Source organism: Rutidosis leptorrhynchoides, chromosome 7 (assembly GCF_046630445.1).
Source record: "Rutidosis leptorrhynchoides isolate AG116_Rl617_1_P2 chromosome 7, CSIRO_AGI_Rlap_v1, whole genome shotgun sequence".
Lineage (NCBI taxonomy): Eukaryota > Viridiplantae > Streptophyta > Magnoliopsida > Asterales > Asteraceae > Rutidosis > Rutidosis leptorrhynchoides.
This window is the reverse complement of record NC_092339.1, coordinates 179,139,469-179,160,032: the sequence shown is the minus strand read 5'-3', so window position 1 is coordinate 179,160,032 and position 20,564 is coordinate 179,139,469. Positions and strand designations below refer to the sequence as shown.

Here is a 20,564-nt window from a genome sequence, read left to right as displayed (position 1 = left end):
TTTTAAGAATATAAACTGAAAATAGCTTAGTTTATATTCGAAATTACAGGTTATAGGTCAAACTTTGGTGAAACTTATGAAAGTGATCATTTTCCATCATAAAAATAACATTTAATAATCATTTTTCTAAAAATACTTACACTTTGAGTTAAACCATGAAATTTTTATGTGTTAACATATTCATAAGAAATATCATTTTTCCAGAACATGAACTTCCAATTCAAAGTTCAAGATAGTTTTTATTTATCCAACCCCAAATAGCTTGCACTCTAACGACGTAGATTCAGTTTTTTTAAGGTGTTCGTTGTAAAACTAAGTTATATCTTGTTAAGTTAGCATATCATTATGATATATTACAGGTCTTGAAGTGTTTTAAAAGTCAAGTTAGAAGGATCTATTTAGTTTGCGAACAAGTTTGAAATCATTCAAACTATGTTCTTGTTGTTAAAATTTTATACCACAAAATAAGATAGCTATATGAATATGAATTGAATAAGATTATGAACAAGGTTACTACCTCAAGTTACTTGGACAAAGTTACTGCAAAAGATAAGAAATAATCTTGGAATCAAAGAGTGGTGGAGTTAGATCAAAAGGTTGGAAGTAAACTTCTTCAAATGGGTGGTTATTTTGATATGTTCTTGAAAGAGTTTTCTTATGGTGTTTAAGGCTTGTAATTGAAGCTAAATGATGGGGAAAATGCTTGGAGATGATCAAGTATGAAGTTAGGAGTATTTTGAGAGAGAAATGAGGGTGTAGGTATGAGAAAATGGAGTGAAGAAATGGTGTTCATTCATAAAAACGTTTTTAGTTTATAAAGAAAGAAAAGGATTCCTAATTTTGTTTTCTTAATAATAATTCATGCTACTTGACAAATCCTAGTTACCTCATATATAGGGCAGTAATAATGTTGATTAGGATGTTGATTTGATGTGTATATACCAATAGTAAATACGTATAGAAGCTGGGTATGATACGAGTACATATACCCTAGATATACGTATAGAAATCTTGAGGAAACGGAACGAGAATTCAAATATAGCTATCTTTTGTGAATATACTTATATTGTTTTATGTATTTAAGTCCTTAAAAAGTGATTAAATACATTATATATACGATACATGTATAAGCATTATAGATTATAAGTATATATATCAAAGAATGTTACGTATAGTTATCGTTTTGAAAACTTAAGTTAGTAGTTTCAAAATATTTATAACTCATTGTCATTAGTACACAATGAGATGTTAAACCATCCTTAGATCATGTTAAATATATATAAATATATATATATACACAAACGTATAATTATCGTATGTTATATAGTTCGTGATATCATCGGTCATATTGGACGGTCAAACGTTGTGTAAAACTCTTTTCAAAAACACAAGTCTCAACAATTTGGATTGCTTATCATGTTGGTATGGTTTAATCTATGTAAATATTAATCTCATAAGTATAAAATGATCGGAAAAATCCGGGTCGTTACACCTGATGAGTGATGAGCCAGTCAGAAACATTAAAATGCACATAAGATCATTTTGGCTTGTGACACTATGCTATTCGGCGCATAAAGTGTAGCTTCTAAATTTTAATTTATGAAGATTATTCTTAAGCTTATTGTTTTTCCGTTTTTTCTTTTATAACTAATCTGATATGATTATTTCTCAGCTTTATGTTTGATGCTGTGATATAACATTCCTTTCTGCAGTTTAGTCACGGTTGTAGAAGTCGATGGAGTTGGATGACGCGTCTGTTTGGGAATTAGCCATCCAGACTCGTCCAAAAACGCTTTAAAAGTCAGAAAACACTAAAAAGTCGGGTCGAAGTCGGTCAGAATCGAGTCGGCCGAGTTGGGTCTGAGTCGGTCAAAGAGTTAGGTCAAAACATTTACATTTTTAAAATTAGATTTTAACTAGTTGTGGAGCCCTCGCTTCGCGCCGGGGGCTCTGTTTTGAATGCGAGTTAAAAAAAAAGTCTTATCTATTTTGTAAAAAAGAATTTTTTCGACATCTAACATTAAAGGGTTGTTCCTTTTGTGAAAGTTGCTTCTTTTAGCGTTAAAGTTAGTTGATCTATTTTGTAAAAAAATGTTTTTCGACATCTTTTGATAGCATTGAAGGGTTGTTCCTTTTAAGAAAGTTGCTTCTTTTATCGTTGTAGACAAAAAAAAATGTAGCTCAGTAGTGGCCTATGTGGGTCATACTGTTTGAGCGCAGTGTATAAGTCGGTAAAGCATGGTGGGTGTTATTATTCAGTATATTTGGTGTTAGTGATGGGATAAAAATAATTTAGAATATAGGTATAAAGTGGAGTGTTCGATTTGTATTTTAATGGAAGTTAAAGGGTTAGGTTTGTGAAAAGTGAAAAAATTGAATAGTACTATTCATAACAAATAAGACAAATTACCATATTAACTACTAGACAAAACTTATGAATAGTACTAGGGGTATTTTCGTCTTTTTACTTTTTTTTTTTGCTTCTTTATTTCAAGTAACACCACAAAAGCCCCCCCACACTTTGTTCAAAAATTAAAATCTGCCCTCAACACAGGGGTTAAAGCGTCAAATCAAAATTTTCATAAAATAACTTAAATAAACTCCACTCAAATATTCAACAGGTCATATCTTCTCGCTCGCAATGAGTTAAATTTTTCTGACACCATCCTTAAACTCGAAATAATTTTGTGAACACAATGTCACTAATTATACGCAAAACGGACACTTTTAAAAAAACGCTAAATATTTAGGGTACTTTTCATATATGTTGATTTTTCACTCGCATGCTCCGTAACTAAACACAATAAAATACATTAAAAATCGAACCCCCGGTGCGAAGCGAGGGTTCAAAAACTAGTTTTGTCTATTAGTTATATTGGTAATTTATGCGATACATCTATGTTTGTAATATTTATGTTTTATGTTTGATATGTTATTACCATATTAACTATTATACAAAACCTATGAATAGTAACAGGATTATTTTCGTTTTTCCACTTTTTTTTTTGCTTCTTTCTTTCAAGTAGCACAACAAAAACCCCACACACTTTGTTCAAAAATTAAAATCGACCCCCAACACAGGTGGTTAAAGCGTCAAATTAAAATTTTCATAAAATACCTTAAATAAACTCCACTCAAATATTCATCAAGCCATATCTTCTCGCTCGCAACGAGTTAAATTTTTCCGACACCATCCTTAAACTCGAAATAATTTTAGGAACACAATGTCACTAACTATACGCAAAACGGACACTTTTAAAAAAAGCTAAATATTTAGGGTACTTTTCATATATGTTGATTTTTCACTCGCAGGCTCCGTAACTAAACACAATAAAATACATTAAAAATCGAACTCCCAGTGCGAAGCGAGGGTTCGAAAGCTAGTTTTGTCTATTAGTTATATTGGTAATTTATGCAACAACAACAACAACAACAACATTACCCAATCCAACGAAAGTGGGGTATGGGGGAGGTGAGTGTAGACAATCATTCCTCGTATCCTAGATTAGAAGGAAGTCACTACTCCACCCGCGGGTATAGAACCCGCGCCTAGATAAGGTCGTCCCTCCCTCTACTCTAGCGCAAAAGAGATTGCTTCCTAAAGGACCTCCGGCCCGAAGAGCTCATAAGAACGAAATAGACAGGGCAAATGATACGTACCTGTACTAATGAGCGCCTAGCAATAAGCAACCATACACAGTAACCATAAAGGGGACACATATAGCAGTAATGCACAACAGTAGGGCAAAGAGCATGAATAAAATAGTGCACATAACCATTTAATTTCAGGTAGACATACAGACAAACAAGATATATACATATACATATACATATACATATACGCACCCACACAGACACACACACATCGATGTATATATACCACACATCGATATATTGGTAATTTATGCGTTTTATGTTAATATTATTATTAATACACATACTAACTAACGTAAAATTCCCTCACTCCGATTGTCTAAAAGGACTCCCACCCACTATGGTTGTCGTTTTTTTTTTTTTTTTTTTTGTTTCTTTCCTTCCTGAAACTTCTACTTTTCTCATCTTAACTTCAGCCTCTCACTTCTTTCCCTTCTTCCCACTCACTCACCCACCCACCCACAACACCTGCAACTGATCATCATAGAAACACACCTCCTCATCTCACAATGTTCTCTACAATTTCGCTAATCGACTGAGATGAAAAAACCCCGCTATCTTTTGCTGCCTCAAAATTAGGGCTCATAAAGCAATAGAATCAAAATATGCATTTCTGTTTAGAGCCCCCAATTGACAACATTTTGATCGGTTATTTAGTAATACAGAAGACCGACGTGAAGGACACAAGATATCTTCAGCCTTCTGCATATATTGATGAACTTGCTCAAGCCTTTAAGGTAGGGTTTCTGATTTTAAATGCTGTAATTTTTAATTTTTAATTATAATCTATTTGTAAATGTTAGGGTTTAATTTTGATCAACTTTGTAATGGCTATGTTCTCTACTATTACTGTATAATTGTATTATTGTTACTATAAAAGCTAATCTACACAAATAAACACCTAAATTACGAGCTTATTGTTCAGTTGCTAACATTGATTATATTTTTCAATCTGTTTGTTAATTTCTGCAATTTCTCAGCTAATCTTATCTTTCATTGTGTGTTTTGAAGGCGTGTTGGTTTTTTATATTTTGCCTATATTATAGTTTTTATGTGTTATTTTGGCGTTTCATGTGCTTGTTCAAGTGTATTGTTTATTGCATATTGTTAGTTTTCTACAAATTCGAGTTCAGTTGGTTGTTTCTGCTGTTGCTTGACTATATTTGACTGTAATCTGTTCGTTTTCTCATTGTTCATGTATTTAAAGGTAATTGCCACAAAAAGGGTTTGCAACATGGTAATGATAAGTTTGTTGTTCAAAAATAGCAGGAGTACCAGCAGGTGGACCAATTTGATTTCGCATCTCAAGATTCCGACTCAAGGTAATTCTTGCCTTGTTGTATATATGATGCATATAAGCTTTTGTCATAACATATGTATCGAGAGTTTGTCATCGAATTCTGCTCCAGGTAGTTACATCCTATTCATTTTGATTCAGTCTTATATTACTTTCTATGCTTTTTGTGTTGCAATTATGCTACAAGTTATTGAATCGTATAACTGGGACAGATTCTATATCAACATCGGTTTGTAAAAACTGCAACTTTTGAGTCATGTTTAAATATATGAGTATATTATGGTTTTACGAGACTTTCGGAAGTAAAATGATGGTATAACTATATTCAAAATGATGAAAAGTCATTTTGATGACTATTTAAACACTTAACCCGTTTGGGCTAAAAAGTGTCAAAATGGGTGATGGTCAGCATGGACATGTCCACTATATCGAGTTATGTAAGTTTGCAAGTTTTAGTGTTTTTAAAAAATTGATTCTTGGCATATTTTGGTTGAAATGGGAATTTATAACCAATTTGGGTCATATGCTCCTATTTGACCCGTATGCGTAATTTTAAGAAAACAAAAGCCCCCAACATTTTAGGCATATCATTATAGACTTATAGTATTAATCGGGTCAGCGCCCATATCGGTTAGTTTAAATTTTGGGTTATCAACGGAAACTTTTTACTATTTTGTTAAGTGTCAAAAAAGACTCGGACTTACTTTACGATCTTATAAGTTGAAAAGAGTATGGTTTCAGTAAAAACTAATAAGTGGGTTACAAAGTAGACCCAAAAAGCTTCAAAATGATATACGATATGTTTAGGTTTGTTGAGTATAAAAGGCTTTAATTTGATGTCAAAATGGGAATGGTATGATGCACCTTCTGTAAGGGTTATATGTAACAGCATCAGTCAAACTTTTTGGCTGTTTACGTAGTCATATCTTTTAAATCGTAGCTCCGTTTTTATCAAATAAGCTGTCTATAGAAAGGTAGGAGAGTATAATTTTCAGTGGTCATGGTGTAAGAGATTATATCGGATTGTGTGGAACCTAAAATCAGTTGAAAAGTGGTTGTTTTATATATAAAAAAAGTTTTCTTTCCTAGATCTTCACATTTGAAGTAAGACCCCGGTCAGCCCTATATGTCACTACCGTCGCAATTTTAGTCTTCGAATATGCTAATTTTTATGCTCACCAATATTGATGTTGTGACGACCCGGAAATTTCTGACCAAATTTAAACTTAATCTTTAAATGTTTCCGACACGATAAGCAAAGCTGTAATGTTGAGTCTCAAAAACTTTGAAACTGTGTTCATATATTCAATTACTCTTCGACTATTCCCAACGAATCACGAACATTATATATATATATATATATATATATATATACACACACACACACAAATATATCTGTGTGTGTGTGTGTGTGTGTATAGTAAGTTGAGAAATTAAAACATTAAACAATTTGATTGATATAATCTATTAAGTAATGAAATCTATTAATTAAGAATATGACTTGGAGACCTTAACGAAGTATTAAACGTATAACGTTATACTTACTTGTTTTAGATAACATATTTGTAATAAAACGTGTTAGTTTAAGCGTGTGTATATATATATATATATATATATATATATATATATATATATATATATATATATATATATATATATATATATATATATATATATAAACAAGATATATTAGTAAAATAGAGTAACATTCGCTCGATTGTTATCAAATAAATTTAAAACGGATTTAAAATAAACATACGTTCTAGTAACAGATTTGAATATGATTAGTTTAGAAAACTAAAATATTGATTTAGTGTCAAAAGTACGAGAAGTAGAAACATATTATAAAACTTTAAGATTAGTAAAGTTATTATCATTATCTATTATTGTTATAAATTTTAGAAATTATAAATAACAAGAAAATGATTTAAGAACGCAAATGACCAAAACACTCAAATGACTAAGTTACACTTCGAGTGGGATAGTTTTCCATTGATTTGAGTCTTGTTATTGATAAAGGTACAATACACGAAACGTAAAGTACAAGATTTTACAGCGTACGAAATGACGTTCGAAAAACTGGAACCGGGACATAAGTCAAGTGTCAACGTACAAGTCGACGGAGCGAAAATTAAAGTCAACTTTGCATGAGAATATAATATAATATATATATAATTATTATAAGGGGGATGATTCTCACACACACTTTTTTGATCCTCACACACCAATTGAGTATTATTAGAAGAGTAAAAGGTTAAAATAGGTGTGTGAGAATCAAAAAAGTGTGTGTGAGAATCATTCCCCTTATTATAAATATTACTACATAATATATATATATATATATATATATATATATATATATATATATATATATATATATATATATATATATATATATATAGGGGCACGATCCGTGGCTAAGCTTAAAATGAGTACAAACTGAATAAGCAAATATGAACCACAAAATATCATAAAGTTTCAATTTAGCTTAAAATACATAGAAGGGTAAAAATGTCATTTTAATAATTATAATTAATGAAAAATAATTATACAAAAGTTAACATATTATGAACCACCTTCATCACCACCACCCACAACCACCATCCACCACCACCAACCATCACCACCCACCAACCACCACCTACCACCACCACCACCCACCAATCACCACCACCATCCACCACAAACCACCACCCACCACCACCACAAACCACCACCCACCACCACCCAACACCACCCAACACCACCACCACCTCCCACCACCACATACCACCACCACACCCACCACCCACCACCACCCCCACCCACCACCACCCCCCACCACCAACCACCACCACCACCTCCAACCACCACCATCACCAACCCGCACCATCAATCAACACAACCAACCAGCGCCACCCACGACCACCACCAACCACCACCCACCACCACCACCATCCACTACCACCCACCACCACCACACACCACCACCACTACCACCCACAATCACCACCATCACCAACCACCACCACCCACAACCACCACCACCACCAACCACCACCTATCACTACCCACCACCACCAACCACCACCCACCACCAACCAACCACCACAAACCAACCACCACCACCATCAACCAACACCAGAACCAACCACAACCACCACCACCAACCTCCACCACCACCACCACTAACCACACCACCAACCACCATCAACCACCGCCATCAACCACAACCACCAATCACCATAAACCACCACTACAACCGTCCACCACCATCCACCACCACTAAACCACCACCAACAACCACTAACTACCACCACTAACCACAACCATCCACCACCCACCACCAACCACATCCAGCACTACCAACCATCAACCACCACCCACCACTACCAACCGCCATCACCCACCACCACCCACCACCAACCACTTCCACCACCACCAACCATCAACCACCACCCACCACTACCAACCGCCATCACCCACCACCACACACCACCAACCACCCACCCCCACCACCAACCACCACCACCCCCACCACCACCAACCTCCACCCACCACCAACCACCACCACCACCAACCTCCACCACCACCACCAACCCACCCCACCACCAACCAACACCACCCACCAATACACACCACCACCACCAACCACTGCCAACCACAAACCACCACAAACTACCACCAACTACCACCATCACCACCACCACCAACCAACCAACACCACCAACCACATGTACCACCCACCACTACCCACCACCACCACCATACATCACCAACCACCGCCCATCACCACACACCACCAACACCGCCACCCACCGCCACTACCAACCATCACCACCACCAACCATCAACACCACCACCACCAACCAACCAGCACCACCAACCACCAGCACCACCAACCACCGCCACCACCCCCCACCACACACCACCACCACACATCACCAACTACCACCCACCACCAACCACATGCACCACCCACCACTACACACCACCAACCACCACATACCACCACACACCACCACCAACCACCACCACCAACCACCAATCACCACCACCACCCACCACCACACACCACCACCACCCCCTCCACACACCACCACCAACTACCACCCACTACTCACCACCACTACCAACCACCATCACCCACCACCACCACCACCACCACCATCACCCACCACCAACCACAACTAACCACCAACACTCATCACCACCACCACCCACCACCACCACACCCCCCCCCCCCCACCCATCACTACCACCACCACCACCACCAACCACGACCAGCTATCACCACCACCACCAACAAGCACCACCAACCACCACTAACCACCACCACAATCCACCACCACCAACCAACCACCACCACTAACCACCACTAACCACCACCCACCACCACTAACCACCGCCAACCACCACCACCATCAACCACCACCATCAACCACAAACACCCACCATCCATCACCAACCACCAACCACCACCAAAATGATTATCATTCATCAAATTATTCATCACAAAATGATTATCATTCATTAAAACATTATCATTCATTAAAACATTTATCACTCATCGAAAAACAATTATAATTCATCAAACAATTATCATTCATTACACAGTTATGATTCATAAAAGCAACAATTACAACTCATCAGAAAAAACTATCATTCATTTGAGTTATCTTTCATCGAATAGTTATTTTTTTTTTAAAAACACTTATTATTCATAAGAAAGCAATAACCATTCATCACAAAATGATTATCATTTATTAAAACAATTATCATTCATCAAACAATTATTATTCATCAAACAGTTATGATTCATAAAAGCAACAATTATCATTCATCACAAAAAAATTATCATTCATCAGAAAAAAGTTATGATTCATCTAAGTTATCATTCATTAAACAGTTATCATTTATGAAAATATGATGAATGATAAAAAAAACTGATGAATGATATAAAAATAAGATGAATAAAAAAAAAATATGTTGTATGATAAAAGTTTTAGTAACAATCACATGTCAATTAGAAGTAAAAAATGTTATCATTCAAAAGGAAACAGTTATCATTCATCACAAAACAATTATCGTGCATCAAAATGTTATCATTCATTAAACTATTATCATTCATCAAACCGTTATCATGATTACGTTTATAAAAAATATGGGGCATTCCGAGAATCGAACTCGGGACCTCCCGCACCGAAAGCGAGAATCATACCACTAGACCAAATGCCCAATTATCAAACAATCATCATTCATCTAATTGTAGCCATTCATATAAAAATTAGGTGATAAATGATAAAAAGGAGGTGAATTATAAAAAAAGATCTAATGAATGATAAAAAAAAAAGATATAATGAATGATAAAAGATTTGCAAAAAAATGAGGTGAAGAATGATAAAAAAAAAAGATGAATGACAAAAAATGAGGTGATGAATGATAAAAATAAGGCCATGAATGATAAAAAACAAGATGAATAATAAAAAGTAAGTGATGAATGATTAAACACAAGATGAATGATACAAAAAGATATAATGAATGATAAAAAGAGTTGCAAAAAAGGAGGTGATGAATTGAAAAAAGGAGGTGATAAATGATAAAAAGAAGGCGATGAATGATAAAAAACAAGATGAATGACAAAAATGAGGTGAAGAATGATAAAAAAACAAGATGAATGATAAAAAGGAGGTGATGAATGATAAAATTTTTTATCATTCATCCGAAAATTTTTATCATTCATCACCTCATTTTATATCATTCATCACTCCAAAGTTATCATTCATCTTGTTTTTAATCATTCATCACCTCCTATTGTCATTCATTTTGTTTTTTTTATCATTCATCACCCCATTTTTAAGCGCAAGTGATAAAGGAGATTGAATCGCAACATCATAAACTCGATTAGACGACAATATAGTCGTTAAATACTCCATTTCACTCAACCTAAATTCATAAACAAATAAGAATTCAAAAGCAACTAGAGAAAAATAATGAATATATTTTAAAACACCAAAAACTAATTCAAAAGCAAAACGAGAAAACGAAAAAAAAAAAAAAAAATTACACACTGCGTCCCCATTTCTATGCAGCAACTTGAACTTTAGCTTCAATACCATGTCCAATACTTTTGAGATAATAACCAAAAGTTTCCTTTGATGGGTAAGCAAGCTTACATAAACTCTTTTTCTCATATGAATAACTTAGAAATAAAAATAACTGATTAATGATACCCGATGAATGATGAAGATACCTAATGAATGGTAAAAATATCTGATGAATGGTAAAAGAACGTGATGAACGAAAAAGAATACCTTATGAATGATAAAAATATCCGATGAATAATAAAAATATCAGATGAATGATAAAAATACCCAGTGAATGATAAAGATAGCTAATGAATGATAAGCGAAGAATGATAAAAGAACGCCATGAATGATAAAAAATACCCGATGAATGATACAAATATCAAATGAATGATAAAAAAATATCAAGATAAAAACGTTGTGACTAAAATAATAACCAAAAGTGCAACACATTAAAAGTTAAAAAGGTCAGTACCTTCGGAGCAGTTGTTAAATAAATGAAAATAACATATTAATATTAGCTTTCACAATGGAACTAAAAGAAAATTTAAGCACTATAATCATACATAAACTTGGACCAATGAACTTAAATCTTGGTTTGCATTCGTCATCAGTAAGTCTAGTTTTTATTTCTTACACAATATTAAAAGACATACTACACCACATTATTATGTGATAAACTTTAAGATAAGCAACTGAATATTCTGCCACTAAGAGTACCAAAACTGCTGCCATTTTTGCCAAATAAAAGAAACATAAAAGTAATACGACAATAATTTCAGAAGATAAAAGAGAGTTAAGTTTACCTTAGATAACATAATGACTATAACAGAATTTCAGCAACTTTGTTCTCTTCTAAGGTGGTTCCATCTTTAAGCACTTTACCCTGATGAATAAGCATATGTTGTGCAGCAGGATATACATCTCCCTAAACCGTTTCTATATTCTTCTTTCACATCACTAACCTGCACGATACAGCCTATATTACCACCACATACAAAACTATTATGAAGTCTGACACTGGAGCCATTACAGTAGAAAGATAAACACAAAGATAACGATGCATAACAAAGAACAAATATTAAGCACATCAAGTTAATATATCATGTGCCAAACTATTAACAAATATATAAGTGAACGATATCCATTACTTGATATTTCAAAAGGAAATGCACAAATTACTCTCAAATCACAATAATCCAAGCCATAAAACTAGGAATACAAATTACTCTCAAATCACCTGTTTACGCATCACAAAACTACACATCTTGAAGAACAATTGAATATATATAATAACAAATTTTGTGGCTTAATTTAATGCTAGAGTTTCAAGTACAGTAAAATACAAATTAGGATTCGTTTGATGTCACAAAGCTATCAATTTCAAATCACAAATTACTCTCAAATCACAAATTACTCTCAAATCACCAGATGCACAATTACCGGAATAATCTTCGGCGCCAGCAATTTCGTTCCCGGACGAAGTTGTATAACCAATACTTTCGTTAATTAGCTCAAAGATCGGAGTTCCGTATCACTCGTTTGTAAGGATTGGTTCATCGGAAATTGTTACTCGATTTCGCCGGAGATTTTTGACGGTAGGTTTCCGAAGATCCAGAGTGTGACATTAAAAGGAAAACTGGAAAACCTAGGTTTTGGGATTTTAATTTGGTACCTGATGATAAAGACGCGACTGATAAAAGATAACAAAATTGAATTATTAAATTACCATAATATCCCTCCGCGTTTTTCAGTTCAAAATTAGGCTTTGTATTAAAATTATGAAATGTGTGGCTCATATTTACTTATCTAATTTGTACCCCTAAAATTGCTTATCCATGGATTGGTTCCCTATATATATATATATATATATATATATATATATATATATATATATATATATATATATATATATATATATATATATATATATAATATTATGTCGACAAACTAGAAACCAAATGATAATGAGCTGGAACCGCAATCTTCGCGATCGCGGAGATACAAAGAGGAAGAGGGCCACGATCGCGGAGCCCCTCAGTCCAATTCTGGCCTATAAAGCTCGATCAGTTTCGGCCGAATTCATCACTTATTTTCTCTCAATCTCTCTGCTCTCTATATATATAATTATATTATTATTATTATTATTATTATTATTATTATTATTATTATTATTATTATTAAAGATTATTATTATTAATCTTATTATTATTTTTTTTTTTTTGGGTAAGCGAGGAAACCCTCCTTTGAAGGAGCACATTGGCTCCCTCATAGAAGGTAAAACCTCGGGTAATCAAGCCCGACGAATAATTATTGGTATTAGTATTATTAGATAGCGTTATTATTGGTATTGTACATAAAATACTACGACGAGGTTATGTTCGAGTAATTTCAAAACGGGTTTTACGAGCGGGATAGAGCTATGGAGGTTATGGGTTATAGCTATGGAGGTTATGGGTAATGTTCGTGGGTACCATGGGTGAATCAAAGGCTAACCTTTCATTTGTCATTTCCGTTGCGTTTGCATACTTTTCCTACAATATTGAACTACAATGTTGATACGTGAGTTTATAGATCCTTTTTTAATTGCTTTTGCAATCTATATTTTTGGACCGAGAATACATGCACTTTATTTTAAATGCAATGGACGCAAGTACATGCTTAATTCTACACTGAGTTTGAACCGAAAATCCCTTAGCTTTGGTAACTAGTAGCTGCCGGTTATAAGAACTGGTGGGCGCGAATAGTTGTATATGGATCCATAGGGCTTGACATCCCCGTCTGTTCCAGGTATAGAAACCCTAGCCTGAACTATAAAACAGACGTATGCTATTTGAGTTTAGTACACGTTGGTTTGCGTGTATTGTACATGTTGGTTGCATGTATGTTAAAACAGGGGTATTTATTATATATATACGTTAAGTTTAGTTACCAGGGTGCTCAATTTTGTAGAATATTTTGATAAACGTTTTGGATGTAACAACTGAAATCTTGTGATCCACCTTTATATACAGAGTATGCGCAATATTAAAACTATGAACTCACCAACCTTTGTGCTGACACTATTAAGCATGTTTATTCTCAGGTTCCTAGAAGTCTTCCGCTGTTTGCTTATACGTTATACAAGCTATGTGCATGGAGTCATACATGTTTTATTCGAGAAAACTTTGCATTCACAAAATCATCACCATGTATCTTATTTTGACTGCATTGTCAACGGATGTATTATTGTAAACTATTATTAACGGTGATTGTCTATATGTAGAAATCATCAGATGTCGAAAACCTTGGAATTAGATATTCATTTATGGTGTGCCTTTTCAAGAGAACGCAATGTTTACAAAGCGTATCATGTAGAGGTCAAAACCTCACTATAAAATCAATGAATAACGTACCGCGTTAATAGCGATTTTGACGGGTCGTTACAGATGTAGATGAAATGCCACGACGTAATTACATGGTCAAGAGTAGCTTTTCCTAAAATCCCCCAAAAGGAAAAAAATGTGGCACCAAAAGATGAGCAAGCTAATATCATCAAGCTCCGAGCTAAAGTTTCTGCAACAGATACGGTTTCTCATTTTCTTCCTTATTTGCTGCAATTTTCAGGTAATTTCATGCTATTGTGAGACATGAAGTGAGACATGATACTCCGATCCTCACAGGTAACGAAACTCACTACTCATTTTATGCTTAGATACATACATGTATCTAACATTATTGCACAAAACAAAACATATTATATAGGATTTATACATGAAGTTGGGGATATTAGACCTACCGGAAATGCAAACACTACACATAAAATGTCAAACAATCAACATCAAGAATCTAAGGTAACAAAACCATAAACCAACTTTTCCAATAAATTCATATCCAAATATTATACATTCAAAAAGCTTATGACACAGTTGACAGGTCTTTTCTTGAAAAGTGTTTGAAGATGTTTGGTTTTCATGATATAATGATTAGATGGTTGATGGCTTGTGTTACTACTCTTTCGTATGCTATTGCTATCAATGGGGCACAACATGGGTACTTTAAAGGGAAAAGGGGTATTAGACAGGGTGATCCTCTATCCCCTTACCTTTTTACTCTTGTGATGGAAGTCCTGAATTTATGTATTAACAGAAGAATTGAGGAAAATGGTAATTTTCAATATCATCCAAAATGTAATGAGCTTAAACTGACCCATATCTGTTTTGCTGATGATTTAATGATGTTCTGCAAAAGTGATATTACCTCTATTAGAATTTTAAGACTCATTGGATGAATTTGGCTCTTATTCTGGTCTAGTGCCTAATGTATCTAAGAGTACTATCTTTTTGGGTAATGTTGATGAAGGTAGTAGATTGGAAATAAGTCAGATTATGCCTTATGCCATTGGTAAATTGCCTGTTAAATACCTCGGTGTTCCTCTAATTTCTTCAAGATTACATTGTAAAAACTGCAGTGCGATGGTGGATAGTGTCAGAAAAAGGATTCAGGATTGGAGAAACAAATTTCTATCTTATGCTGGTAGATTGCAACTTGTTGCTTCTGTTCTTCAATCTATGCAAGTGTATTGGATGTCCATGTTCTTATTGCCCAAAACTGTGATTTATGATATTGAAAAAATACTGAGAAATTTTTTATGGGGTGCATATGATAAGAGTAGAGTGCTTGCAAAAGTGGCCTGGAACAGTGTATGCTTACCCAAATCGGAAGGGGGCCTTGGTTTAAGATCACTGTATGATTGGAATACCACTTTTATTGCTAAACATATGTGGAATGTTGTCACTAATAAGAAGTCCTTGTGGGTAAAATGGATCAATACTTATAAGTTACAAGGGAAAAACTTCTGGGAGGTGAAACTATGTGATGATGATTCATATAGCTGGAGATGTTTGTTAAGCTTAAGAAGTAAATTCAGAATGAGCTTTGTTCATAATATTGGCAATGGGCTGAATACATCTTTTTGGTTTGATAATTGGCATCCTGCTGGTCCATTATGTAATCTATTTTCCAATAGAGATATATATGTTAGTGGATTGGGCAGAACATGCTATGTTAGCAATTGTTTTAGAAATGGGGTTTGGGTTTGGCCTGTGGAGTTTATTGAGAAATATGATACAACATTGTGTTCCTTTAATCCTGATTTCAGAATGGATGTTGCTGATTCAATAGAATGGTGTGATAAAAAGGGAAAACTAGTGAAATTCAGTGTCAATATTGCTTGGAATGATTTTAGGCAAACAAGGGAGGAGGTTAAATGGTGCAAACTGGTATGGTTTTCTCAGAATATTCCAAAACATGGTTTCAACCTTTGGTTAGCTGTTCAATCAAGACTCACTACTCAAGACAGAATGGAGAAGTGGGAAATTATCACTAACCAGGTATGCCCTTTGTGTAATACTATTAAGGATTCCCACAAACATCTATTTATTGATTGTTCATTTGCTAAAGAGGTGTGGAAATCCTTTAAGGGTAAAGCGCATATTGATGATATTATTGACAAAATTGTTGAGGATGATCCGTCATGGAATGGTCTTGTTGACCTATTTGTCAAAATTCCATGTAATAAATCAATTTGGAGTATTATTGGTAGACTGGTGGTTGCTGCTACCATTTACTTCATATGGCAGGAAAGTAACGCTAGAATATTTAAAGGAGAGCTAAAAACAGCAAAGGTGATCTGTAATGCAATTCAGGAGGTGATTAAATTAAGGCTACTTGGGCTAAAAATCATTCCATCTGATCAGGTCAAAATTGCTGCTGATATATGGAGATTTGATATGGTAAATGTCATGGTTAAACCTAATCCAAGTCATAATGATTGATTATCATTATTCTTTCATAAGTGACTGGTTTATGGTTTGTATGTGTATATGTAGTATGGCAGGTTTGACTCTACCTAGTCAATTTGTCATGTCTCATTGTAATCTGATTCTAGTAGTTATATGGGATTGTAAAAATGAAATTATAAAAAATAGAGCAATATATGGTCATGTAGTGTCTTTTGTTGATAGCTATTGCAGATCTTGGATTTGTGCATTGGATAGCATGGATGATACAAGGGAAAAGGCAACATGGCTAGATGGTGTTTTGGTTGAAAAAAATAGAAGTTTGAAGTTTAAAGGCATTCAAGGTTTAAAATTTAAAGATTGCGAAATATGTTGTTTTGAAGATTATGAAGATTATGAAGATCAAGAGCTGAATTATTCAGAGTGCTACCAAAGGATGTGGATCATGTTGAAGTATAAAGGTACGCACTGTGATTTTAATTTAAAATACATTTATTTGCAGGTGGATCTTCATCTGGGTATGAGTAATAGGTCATATAGGAATGGTATTGGTGATTGTATCGATTTTGTATTTTATTGGTATAGAGATGAAATATGGTGTATATTTAGATTTTATGCTTTCTAGATTGCTAGGAAAGTGTAAAAGTGTTTCGGATGTTCCACTAAATAACATCCCCCATGTATTCATTTTTATTTGGTTGATATAAAATTTTCCGGGGTACCGTCCCCTTTTCCTAAAAAAATATTATACATTCAAATATTAACAACATATAATACAACAAATGTAAACAGTGACAACATCGTCCAACGACGCTATGGAATGAATTAGCAACTAATTTCGACAAGGCTTATTATGAATCACTGCCAAAACCATTTATTATGGCAGTCAGCTCCTGTTGGGTGAAAAATCCAGAAGGTAATGAACTCTACTATGCACCTATTTATCCTGTCTTTAATCATCTCTTAAGGTCAACATTTATGCAGGTAAAGTTCAGCTAACAAGTTCCCCTGCAATCCACTGGTACTTGATCCGCGATGTACCCAAGTACCATGAATCAATCTGCGCGTAGTAAGTACCGATCAGTAAGTCTACACATCTTCATTTTCAAAAACAAGTGCGGGGAAAATATGCATTGAACTCATCACTTCAGTTAAACTGGACCAGGTTCACAATTCTCGAAGAAAGACCCTCAGTTTACACAATAAGAAAAAAAAAATCATATTAAACACAATCACAAGTACGTAGGAACCAATTCTTCATCTGCTATTGATGGTGTGAGTGGTGATATATGTTCAACTTCTTCAAAAAGAATGAAAAAATATGTTAACAAGTCATCGTGCGGATATTGTAGCCCGAATTTTTCACATGAAGGTTCAACAATTTATAGCGGTCTTAAAAGAAGAAGAATTTTCAAACCTTATAAAACAGGTATTTACTTTGTATCATTAAATTTATATTTCAGAGTCTGATATCTTAACATTATACAGTATGTGTGACTTTCTTTTAGCTTATATTTTACAATCATTTGATATTCCCATTTGTGTATGTTATCAACGTTAGCACACTTACACCTAAACACAAATAGCCAGACCCATTTGTTGCAGACTTGGCATCTGTTTCTGTTCTGGACATCAAGTTTTTGCTTTAAACGAAAATTATTTATATATATATTTATATCATATGTAGTCCATCTTATCATTCTGTTGTTTCTAATGCTTAGTGTTATTCTGGTGTTACATGAATATCTTTTGTTTTTACTGGATACTAATGAGTTATTGTTCCAACACAGTATTAAATATTGTGATTGTTCTTTCGATTAAAATATCTGTATACTAAATTACTAATTGAATTTCAGAAAAGAGGTCTCCCTCATTGTCAAACATTATTATGGGTTCAACTAGCTGTGAGGTCATATGAACCCGAGGATGTCGATAATAACCTTCTTCCCTAAAATTCCCTAAAGACGAAGAAAACGCAACAAAAAAAGGGACTAAGCAATAACCAACAACAATGTCTGCCGTTGTGCTACAAAGTAATCGTATCTAAATGTCGTATTCATTTTGCTAATGTAAATAAATAGTGCTACGGAGTAATCATGTGCAATGACAAACTATAAACACTACGGATAATTTTAGGAATCGTAAAGCTACGTAAAAATGATCACAAAACAAAACGAACTCGACGGTCAACCCAAATAACGCCGTTGCAACGCGCGGCTGGACTGTTGCTAGTTTATTACTAAATGTCAATGTTGGTCAATGCCTAACTCATCCTCGACTCCACCAACTTGTCTTTCCAAGGTCCCGACCAACTCGTTTCCAACTCGCAACTTTTATAACCTTGAGTTTAGTTCATAAAAGGTTTGGAATTTCAGTTTCAGGTTTATACCAATATTCAAATCTTTAAAAAGGCATACCTCTATTTAAAGTGTCGAATATATGCATTACTATCTTATTTGAACATAGCAACTCCTCTCTTGACGACGAAAAGAAAATTTTTATATAGATTTTTATAGTAGGATTATATGATGAGGATACATAATTTTACCATTTTGTTTTTGTAGACCACTCATGTTTAAAAATGATATTTTAAACCATTTAAATTCATATGTTGTTTTATGTGTATAGCAAATAGCAAATATACATATACTGAAAGATGTAAATTGTCATGTGGAGTATTTCTTAAATAACATTACTTATGTTATTTTAGTGCTTACAAATACTCTGTTTATGTACATAAATCCGTTGAGTTTTCAATCTGATTTGCTTTATTACAGGATTAGCTTCTTCTTTTTTTTTCCTCTTCTGCCAAAATGAATGCAAATTTAATTTGAAATTAAAAGTAATAAAGGGTGGTTATTATGTTTATAGTTGAAAAAAGTTATGTTAAAAAACGATATTATTTTTGAAATAGTAATATTTAAAAACAGATTTATAAAACTAGAAATATGGAAAAACTTTTACAAATCTTGTATAACCGAATTTTCAAACTCGGGTTGAGTAAAACTAGGTTTTCAAGCGCCGGATTGTGACCCTTTTGTCCAGATGGCAGGGTGAGTAGCTTTTCAAACGCCGGTTTGCAGGCTTTTCTGACCAAATAGTAAAACCCACGTTTGCAAGTCCGGTTTCCAGTGCAATAATACAATAAAATTATTGATTGAATCCATGTCTTATCATGCTCAGATTTGTTACATTTTTACTTTTATTTATATCACCATTATCTTCACTCTAATAACATCACAAACAACACAATTACATTTCAAACACATCAAACTAAGGTTTATACATCAACAAAATCACAACTTGAAAACTACAAAAAACACTAATCTCACAACAAAATGTCGAATTTCGAAATTAATGGTTGGAAATACGATGTCGATGATTCCGACCTCACTTAGCAGGTGATGATGATATCACTCCAGAACGACGAGTCCGGGGAGGTGAGAGGAATAGACAACCAACAAGGTGGAACAGGTGGACACCCACATCATTCAAGAGGACGTCATGGACATTGATTGGTTCTATTTTATTTGATTGATTGTAATATTTAGGTTTATTAGACTTGTTTAATTACATTGAACTCATCTTTTAACTTATTTATCGTTTTACATTCATATTAATAAACTACACAATTAACAACGACAACAACAACAAATAAATTTTATTTTAAACAACAATTAAACTAACAAATAACACATTACTAAAGTTTATTTCAAACAACAACAGCTAAATTTTATTTTAAACAACAACAACAACAACAATATAACA

General features: G+C 34.1%; 1 long non-coding RNA gene across 5 annotated transcripts; it reads left to right on the top strand.

Moving 5' to 3' along the window:
* Positions 1 to 4,052: 4,052 nt before the first annotated feature.
* Positions 4,053 to 19,206, top strand: LOC139857772 (uncharacterized). Of its 5 annotated transcripts, none has more exons than XR_011762679.1 (8): positions 4,053 to 4,391; positions 4,924 to 4,976; positions 14,282 to 14,678; positions 14,761 to 14,849; positions 17,589 to 17,712; positions 17,781 to 17,879; positions 17,962 to 18,225; positions 18,653 to 19,206. It is a non-coding gene; the product is annotated as an uncharacterized lncRNA (long non-coding RNA). The 5 variants fall into 5 exon arrangements; XR_011762680.1 differs by having other exon boundaries at positions 14,423 to 14,678; positions 17,781 to 17,865; positions 18,653 to 19,203; XR_011762677.1 differs by having other exon boundaries at positions 4,921 to 4,976; positions 17,781 to 17,865; positions 18,653 to 19,199.
* Positions 19,207 to 20,564: the final 1,358 nt, after the last annotated feature.